This window comes from Sinohyriopsis cumingii, unplaced genomic scaffold (genome assembly GCF_028554795.1).
Source record: "Sinohyriopsis cumingii isolate HCF-2022 unplaced genomic scaffold, ASM2855479v2 utg002801l, whole genome shotgun sequence".
NCBI lineage: Eukaryota > Metazoa > Mollusca > Bivalvia > Unionida > Unionidae > Sinohyriopsis > Sinohyriopsis cumingii.
In genome coordinates, this window is record NW_028316303.1 from 76,317 (window position 1) to 86,661 (window position 10,345).

Here is a 10,345-nt window from a genome sequence, read left to right on the forward strand (position 1 = left end):
ACAAGACCAAGCGAACAAGATGAATCTTTTGAAAGAGACGACATTTCATTTTGGGGATTGTACAAAAGTTTTACCTTCCCCGAGTGTGACTAATATTGGATGGATAAGACCCATGCATTGCGACGGAAAATGTCCGGAAGGAAACTGCGATTGTCCATGCGGTTACCATTGTAATTGCGTAACGGAGTTTGCAGACGAGTGCGATTGTGAGCCTTGCGATGGGAACGATGCTGTACGCTGTGACCTTGGCGATGCCGTAAAGCATCCTGTGAACTTTGTTTTCACTACCCCTATCATGGAAAGTGATGCTGTGCGTGCCAAACCTGAGGCATGCGAAAGCGATGCCGCTCGTCCTCTTGGACACTTTACTGGGTTTCGTTTTAAAAGTGGATGTTCACCTTCACGTTTACCCCCCTACGGATGTCATCCAGCCCTGAGCAAACTCCTGTCCATGGCACCCAACCCTCATCGAAACGAACCTATGAAAGACGAATATTCGTTCCCTGTGCGTTTGTCGGAATACTGTGACTTTGAAAATCGTCTTCATTCGTTCAAAGGAAAATGGCCTAAGTATCTGGGAGGACCGACCCCCGAAGAATTAGCCAGAGCCGGATTGTTCTTCTTGGGCGAAGGAGATAAAGTCAAGTGCTTCAGTTGCGGTGTGTCACTTCACCACTGGGAACCACAAGATTCGGCCTTCGTAGAACATGCTCGATGGTCACCGAATTGTCATTACTTACCTTTAGTGGGACCGAGACATTGAAGTAACTTACCATAATCTGTTTATGGATACTTTACAAGAGAACATTCGCGCTTTGCCTGTGGAGTTGAGAGAAAGGATTTACCGAGAGCTGGTCAAAATACAAGTGAAACGTAAAGAACAATTGCATCCGTTACGTCACCATATTTTTAATCACTGGTAGATGAATGCTTTAAAAGGACTGATTCAGTTGAAAGTGTTCCATTGGACAGACATTGATCAACAACCCCCTGGTTTTATAAAGGATTGGCTTGCTATTGACGATTCTATCTACTACAATGTAAACGTACTGCATCGAATTCCAGAGGAAGAGTTAACGAATTACCGACATCTTTTACACAATGTCAACTGAGTGAAAGAGGAAACTTCTGAACGAATTGTAATGTGTAAATTAGTGATAAACGATTTAAATTTGGCACTGAAGTAAAACCATGTCTGTGCAAACGGTACATTTCTTCTGTCAGACAAAAGAGGATTTAGTATGACCTGTTTATGGATACTTTACAAGAGAACATTCGTGCTTTGCCTGTGGAGTTGAGAGAACTCATTTACCGAGAGCTGGTCAAAATACAAGTGAAACGTAAAGAACAATTGCATCCGTTACGTCACCATATGTTTAATCACTGGTAGATGAATGCTTTAAAAGGACTGATTCAGTTGAAAGTGTTCCATTGGACAGACATTGATCAACAACCCCCTGGTTTTATAAAGGATTGGTTTGCTATTGACGATTCTATCTACTACAATGTAAACGTACTGCATCGAATTCCAGAGGAAGAGTTAACGAATTACCGACATCTTTTACACAATGTCAACTGAGTGAAAGAGGAAACTTCTGAACGAATTGTAATGTGTAAATTAGTGATAAACGATTTAAATTTGGCACTGAAGTAAAACCATGTCTGTACAAACGGTACATTTCTTCTGTCAGACAAAAGAGGATTTAGTATGACCTGTTTATGGATACTTTACAAGAGAACATTCGTGCTTTGCCTGTGGAGTTGAGAGAACGCATTTACCGAGAGCTGGTCAAAATGCAAGTCAAACGTAAAGAACAGTTGCATCCGTTACGTCACCAGATGTTTAACCACTTGTACCTGAATGGTATAAGAGGACTGATTCGTCAGAAATTGTTTCAGTGGTCAGACCTTGTTCAATACTTCCAGGGCCCCGATGATCCACGTGTTGATCATTTTGGTTACTTCGAGATTCACCTAGTGCAACACATTGAGGATGACAAGGTAAAGGATTACCGACATATTTTACGTGGAATCTACTTAACGGAAGAGGAAACTTCTAAGCGAACTCTGACGTTTCGATTACAGTATGCAACATTTAAATTCCCCACTGGAAAACGAAGATCTCTGGCTAGAAAGTACGTGTTTTCTTTCCGAAATAAAGAGACTATAAAAAACAGGCTGCCATGCCACGACTTTTATCACATGTAACCCAACAGATTCTGTGGAAGGAACTCAATGACCATATTCAAACCGTGGATCATTACCATCGATTATTACAAGAACTGTATCCATTCAATTTTGGTCGACAAGTGGTGTGTGTCTTAGTGACTTGTTTTCTGGGATTTCGTTTACCAGCCGATTCCTTGTGGACTCTTTACGATCAGTACTTACCACACCCCAATGGCCTTAAATGGTCACCAAAGACTCCTTTTGCTCAAAGCCTTGCGGTTTCATCTGGATACTTCTCGATCTCTACGGGAAAAAAAGATTCGGCAACTTTTAGCTACCCAAGACGTGTATGACGATGTGTGTGTAGCTTGTGACTTACACCCCCATTGGACAGATGTCCGTGCCTGGAAAGAATGGGATTTTGAGGCTTGGACCCAAGAAGTGGCCCAGTATGCACGAGAGTTGTTCAAGGAAAAAAGTCACTTTTCAACCTGTGTTAGTGACGGTACCAGAAGAACTCGTCACCCAGGACAGGACTGTCGTGAACATGCCTGAAAGACCCTTTCGGGAGGACACTTGTGTGACCTTACTCCCTATAGAACTGGTCAGAACCTTACCCAAAACATGTTGTTGTACAGACACTTGTGTTTATTCCACGTTAATGGTTATCATGTGCCTTTTATTCTTGTACTTAAGCCTTTGGCTTTTATGTATTTTTGTCTTTCGTATTCATGTTTAAAACATTCAATAAACGTGTCCTGAAAAAAGTATATAAACTCTTGTCTTGTTTGTTTTCGTGTCACAAGTGACATTCCTCACACTATGGCTACTTCTGCTCCCTCTTCCTCTACTGTCAAAGTCATCGACGAACACTTAGATCGTGCCAGTTGGAAGGCTTTGTATCTTCGCCATCCCTTTAACATGCTCATTGCTGGACCTAGCGGCTCAGGCAAAACCGAAATTTGTCAAACGTTTGATCGAACATAAACATCATTTTATCGATCGACCACCTCAACGCATCGTGTGGTGTTACAAAGAGTGGCAATCGGCGTACAGCCTCTTGCGAGAAAGTCAAGGCGATTCCATTGTGTTTGTGGAAGGCATTCCTAAAGAAGACGATGGCATCGTCTCTGACTCCCGTCAAACCCATTTGGTCATTTTCGACGACATGCTAGGAGAAGACGAAGAAGAAATTAAACTGTGGTTCACGCGCAAAGGGCATCACCGTAATGCCAGTGTGGTTTACATCACTCAAAATTTGTTTCAACAAAGTAAAGCCCATCGCACCATCAGTCTCAATGCGCATTACGTGGTCTTGTTTAAAAGCCCTTGAGATAAATCGCAAGTGCAAGTCTTAGCCAAACAGTTAGGAACACCTTGGCTGACTCAGGCGTACGACGATGCCACTCACACTCCACACGCCTATTTACTCGTCGATTTGAAACCTACGACCCCCGATGATTTTCGATTTCGTACCCACTTGTTTCACCACTGGTGTCAAGACGGAGGGCCTGTCCTGTACACGTCTCCGTCCTCGACTTAACTTCACTCCAAAAAAATCTATAAATACCTCAGACACTTTTCGTCTGTCTCACACAGTGTGAACATGACGTCCCTTCAGTCCCATCTTCCCGTCAAATTGATTCGTGCCTTGTATAGCATCAGTCGAGAAAAAAATCCACAAATACGGGCTCGTGTCTTAGAAGCTAGTCTCAAAGAAGTCTTACGATGGTTCACAGTGACAACACGTCAATTACTCCGAGGGATTATTCAGATTCCTCATCAAACCAAACGCTTTTTCGATCGAAACAAAGTCGCTTTGACCCAACTGGCCGATCCCGGCATCGACACTCAAACCAAAAAACAAATCATTTTGAAACCTGGAGGGAGCGGTACTCTAGGAGGGGTCATCATTCGCCCTTTCTTAAGATGTGATCCTAATGCTCCCAAAGTTCTCCTAAAGAAAACAAATAAAGAAGTCAAACGAAGCTCCAAGAAGAAAAAGAAAAAGACCAGGTCCCCAAAGAGACCCGTGTCTCCAAGAACTTCTCCAGTGGCAGGGCCCTCCTCTTACCAGACACCACACCGGAAAAAGAAAAGCCCCCAGAAAAAGAAACAGAGAAAAAGTCCCCAGAAAAAGAAAAGTCCCCAGAAGAAAACTAGTCGCAAGAGAGGCACTTAGGCCAGGACGCAACCTTACACTCGCAAACCACGACCTGCCACGGCGGTGACTGCGTCTCCGGTAGCCTCAGGTTCAATCACTTCTCCGTTGATGTCACCAAGAACCGAACAGTACTTGGAGACGTTGATCACACCTAGAACTTCTCCGTTGATGACCCCAAGAACTTCCCCAGTGGCAGGACCTTCCCATTTATCGGTAGTGGCCGCGGCTCACAAAGTACCTGCTCCCAAAATCAAAGTCCAAGAGGGATCGAGCATGTTACAAAGTTTACTGGATTTGTCCAAGCAAGAACTGGCTCGATTTAGTCCGTTGCGTACCCCTGCACGACGTGTCATGCCTGTCCTCAAGTTGATACGACGTCAAGACAATCAGTGGCGACGCGTTCCAGTATAAAAAAGGCCTGTGACCAGGTAGGGGTATCAGTGTTTTTGGTGCTGAAGACTCAAAGATGTCACCCTCCAGAAAACATTCCTCTTCTAAACCCCACGGAAAGAAAAGGAAAGGACTGCCTCCACGTTTAGTCAAACATAGGGACATGTTATCTGTCCTGTCCAAAGCTTATCCACCCCTACGAAAAAAACTCATTCAAACGGCCTCCAAAGAGGTCATCGATACCGTGTGCGAATGTTGTTTGAATGTGTTGAAAGGCACGATCCCTTTGTCCAAACACCAAAAACAATGCTTAGGTAAACATCGTCACGTTCTGCGTCAAATGGTTCAAAAGAAAATCCCTCTCGGACAAAAGAAGAAGATGTTGGTTCAACGTGGAGGAATTTTACCCCTTTTGCTAGGTCCCTTACTGAAAGGAGTGCTGGGAACCATGTTGGGAGGCCTGATGGGAGCAAGATAAAAAGGCCCTCTGGAGTCCCAAGATCTCAGAATCGACCTTTGACATCCCATGGAAGGACGAAAACTAGCTTTAGTGCCTTACAAACGATGGATGGAATACCATCGTTGGCAAGAACAACGCACCCAGCATTTACCTCCCAATCCCCATTTGAGTGAGATGTCACAGTTACAACACGAATTGCAATCCTTAATGGATCGTCAAGATTTGTCCGAATCAGAAAAATCGCAAAAGTACGGTCAACTGTTGTAACGACTGCAACTCTTTCACCAAAAAGCTTTAAACGAAACAGCTCTTCCCACTCTGAAAGATTTTAAAACCTTGATGAAGAGTCCAGCACCATCACTGCCACCACCACCACCACCACTACTACTACCAGTGACCAAGACAGAAAAAAGAGAAGAAGAAGAGGAAGGGTTTCAAACTCCACCAGAAAAAGTACGCAAGTTAACAACACCACCTACCTCCAGAATTGGATGGATTAAAAAGATGATGACCACCCCTTCTTCATCAGAAGAGAAAAACAAGGTGAAGACAGAAGTGAAACAAGAAAAAATATCCCCTGTTCAGACATTCTCCTCCTCCTCGACACCTATTGCCGGTTGCACACGCAAAGCATTACAATCCAAGAAAATACCCCAAGAGAAAAAGAGTAGCATCTTCCAAGAGTGGGTGCCTTATTAACACACAAACCCAAAAAATGGAAAAAGTCTTAGCCAGCATTTACTACAATCCCTCCCATCCTGCAGGTTACGCAGGAGTTCAAAAATTGTATCGTGCTTCAAAACTCGACTGAAAAGTCTCCGTTTACCTCAAGTGCAACGATGGTTACAAGAACAAGCTACTTACACTTTACACAAACCCATTCGACGCAAGTTTTCCAGAAGTCGCACCCAAGTGGAAGGCATCGATCATCAATGGCAAGCCGACGTAGCCGATGTCTCTCATTTGGCCAGCTACAATCGTGGCTACAAATATTTGTTTTTGTCATCGACGTCTTTTCCAAAATTTGCCTGGGTCGTACCCTTGACTTCCAAATCGAGCAGCGAGTTAGTGCGAGCCCTGTAACGGGTGTTGAAACAAAGCGGTCGTCACCCTCTTCGATGGCAAACGGACAAAGGCACCGAATTTCTGAACCAAGCTTTCCAAAAAGAATTAAAGAAACGTGACATTCATTTTTTTACCACCGAGAATCCTGAAACCCAAGCCTGCATCGTGGAACGTTTTCAACGCACTTTGAAAGAACGCATGTGGAAATATTTTACGCATCACCACACTCTGAAGTACATCGACATCTTACCGCACCTGGTGCAAGCGTACAACCAATCTTACCATCGAAGCATTGGACGTGCCCCGCAAGAAGTGACCCCCGACAACGAAGTGCTAGTGTTTGAGCGCCTGTTTGGTACGTTCCCGACGAGGGCTGTCCCCAAGAAAAGCGGAGTGTTGGTCGTTGGATATTGGGTGCGCATTGGCAAAACCAAACGCACTTTCGACAAAGGTTACTTACCTAACTGGACTACCGAATTGTTTCGTGTCACTGGACGAGTGCATGGTCGTGATCCTGCCGTCAATAAATTGGAAGACATGAACGGAGAAGCACTCAAAGGAACGTTTTATTTGCCCGAGTTACAACGTGTCACCAAAAAAGAAGACGACGTGTACGAGATCGAAAGCATTCTCGAACGCAGAACCCGTAAAGTAGGCAAACGACGTGACAAAGAAGTCAAAGTACGTTGGAAAGGATTCCCGCCCAGTTTAGATTCTTGGATCGACGCTTCGCAAGTCATCGACTATAAAAAGAAGTGACCATCATGCCCTTTCACACAGACGCAGCTACGTCGACCACACCGTCACCCAGTTCTTCTCTGTAAGATTTACAAAAACAACCCTTGTGGGTGTGGTGTGGAAAACGTGTCCCTAAAACGCAAATCGTCTTTTTCTGCCAAATCTTTGTGGTGTATTGTGTCATCGGGGCAGCCATTGCCAATTTGAGTTTGCAACAAGGAGACAAACAATTGTGGACCATTTTATTGAGCAGTTGCATCGGTTACCTGCTTCCTAATCCCTCCCTGAAATTCTCTTCGAACGGGAACAACGGAAACCAGTGCCAGTGCCAGTCACCACTCCAACAACAACCCTATTTTGGGCGGAGACACACCTCTGACATTATGTGACTCCTCGGACAGCCACAGAACTTTAGAATTATGAGTCACCAAAGCCAATTTTACTTAACCTTGCCTAGTGACATTTCCATGGAGGTGTTTCCCAAGAACACGTTATGCTGTTACACGGCCAAATTACCTCAGGCCATCCCATTAGATCACGAAGCCCATTGGGAAGTGGCTTTAGTAGAAATGATTCACCCGACCCAAGTCCTCAGTGTCCTTCCCGGTCAAAATTTTTTGGAGGTGGAAGTTTATGACGAACAAATGCAACAGTACTTGGATATCCATGGGAAAAATCTCATGAAAAAAACCAGCGCCAAAAAGATCACAAGTGGACCGCCTATGTCTTGACCATTCCCGCAGGCTATTTTTTTAGTGGTCAACATTTGGTCAGCAGCATAGCTTCCAGGTTTAATGCTGCGTCTGGGAAAGCTTTGGAGATTGCCAGAAACAGTGTCACCCTGGAGTACCACAAAGTAGCTCGTCGCCTCCTGATGAAATTTCCTGAAAGCAAAATCGTGGGTTTCATATTATGTCCTGAATTGTTTGCCATGTTGGGCGGAGACATGGAACTGAGGAAGAAAGTAGAACAACAAAAAGTCGAATCAGCAGTTATTTACGAAGACGATTCTTTTGCCAAGTTTTTTCGTGCCCCGGTAGAACTGAACCAAGGACTGAGTTTGATTTTTGTGTACTCCGATGTGGTGGAGTATAACGTGGTGGACACACCTCCGTATCGTTGCTGCGTGTTATTCCTTTCAAAGTGGATTCTGTCACGTTCGCTGACGAGGAAGGTGGAAACACTTACCACGTCCACTGCGAATTTGCACATCCTCACTATTTGCCGGTCAGCAAGTCGTATTTGGACACGGTCAACATTGCTGTAAAAGGAGATTTGGGACAAAATATTCCATTCACCAAAGGAAAAGTCACGGTGAAACTCCATTTTCGAAAACGGTTCTCACACGATTCTTAAGTCATATATCCAGTGTACCGAGGGGTTGCTCGACAGCGAGGACACGGTTTAGGAGATATGTTAAAATCAGCCTTTCGTTCGGTGGCCCCCGTGTTGAAACCGATGGTGACACGCGGATTGCACGCCTTGAAAGATACAGCACTGACACACGGCAAAGAATTTCTCCAAAATGTCATCATCGACAAACAAAACCCCAAAGAAGCTTTCTTGAGGGCAGGCAAAAATGTCTTGTTGCAAACGGGTAAAGATCTTTTGGGCCGACGAGAAACACCTATAAATGCCTGCACGCTACCGAGTCAGGCATTCAGCAAGAACAAGGCAGAAAGAGACGACGCAGAAAACACCCTTTCACCAGACTTCACACTTCTAGAAGGGCAAAGAAAAGAAAAACCGTTCGAGACCTACAAGTTTTCGATTATTGAGAAAGAACAAAATATGATGCACAGAGAGTCTTGCGCTTGTTCCAAGTCGGAACTGGATCTGTTTGACATGCCACCCACCATGATGACCATGCAAGAATCCCAGTGGGTGGAATTTCACCCCGTCTCCTCTTTGACAGCCTCAGCTCCCATCGAGTTTGAAATCAAAGGACAGCCCGAAGATTACATCGATCTGAATAGCAGTTACTTGCACCTGAAAGTCAAAGTTGTCGATGATGATAATACGCCCCTAGATGGTGATGAGGTAATAGCTCCCGTCAACAATTTCATGCATTACTTGTTCAGTGGAGTGGACTTGTACTTGAATAACAAACTAGTCAGTAGCAGCATGGATACTTACCCTTATCGAGCGTACCTGGAAAATCTCTTGACGTACGGAATAGACGCCAATAACACTCATCTCAATGCCTGTGTGGTATGGGAAGCTGACGATGCAGGACAGTTTGAAGAATTCGAAATTAATACAACCAAAGACCACAATGCGGGATTTGTAGAACGAAGAGACAGAATCAAAAGTGGAGATAGTTTAGAACTGATGGATCGTTTGCATTTGGACATGTGGTTACAAGAAAAGTATTTGATGAACGGAGTGAATCTCCGCCTGAGACTGAATCGCAGTAGTGCCGCTTTCCATTTGATAGGTACTAGTGCTTGCAAAACTGTCATCGAGGAAGCCAGGCTCTACGTACGACGCGTGGAAGTGTTACCTAAAGTGGGTAACGACATCAGTCAGACGTTGAGCAGAACGACCGCCAAGTATCCCATACGAAGCGTGGAAGTGAAAACCTTCACCATTCCTACAGGGCTGCGATCCATGATCGAAGATCATCTGTTCCAAGGACAGTTACCCAAACGTTTGATCATTGGTATCGTCGAGAATGCAGCCTTCAACGGAGCTATCGCTAAAAATCCTTTCCACTTTAAACACTTTGACGTGTCCAAGATCTAAGTCAGTCGCGATGGCAAGACCTTGTGTACCCGACCTTTCGAACCTAACTTTGACAAGAAGAATTACTTGAGATCGTACTTGTCCCTGTACGAAACCACCGGTCAGTTAGGAACCAACACCAGTCACGGCATTACGTACGACGATTACGCAGGAGACTATGCTTTGTGGGCTTTTGATTTCACTCCAGACCAAGGCAGCGACGCGGGACATTTCCACCCTATAAAATCCGGCCAGATTCGTGTGGAAATTCAGTTTACTACAAATCTAACAGAGACAGTGAACGTCCTTTTGTATGCAGAATTCGATAATACCATAGAAATCAACAGTTTGAGAGAAGTCATTCTAGATTATTAGAAACCATGGAAGACTGTTATCCCTCTTTACCTAGTGGAGAAACGTTGGACGTGAAATGTGAGGAGACCGTGGAAGAGGAATCCCAAGACAAAGACGAAGAAGATGTCATGATGAAGTCGAGATGGCCAGAACAAGAAGCCCATTTAGTTTCCTGTTTTGCCAAACACTTGGTCGAAAAAATTACGGAACTGATCAAGAAAAATTGCTATGGATGTCAAAACGATTATCCCAGTCAAATTCAACACGATAAATGTCTGATG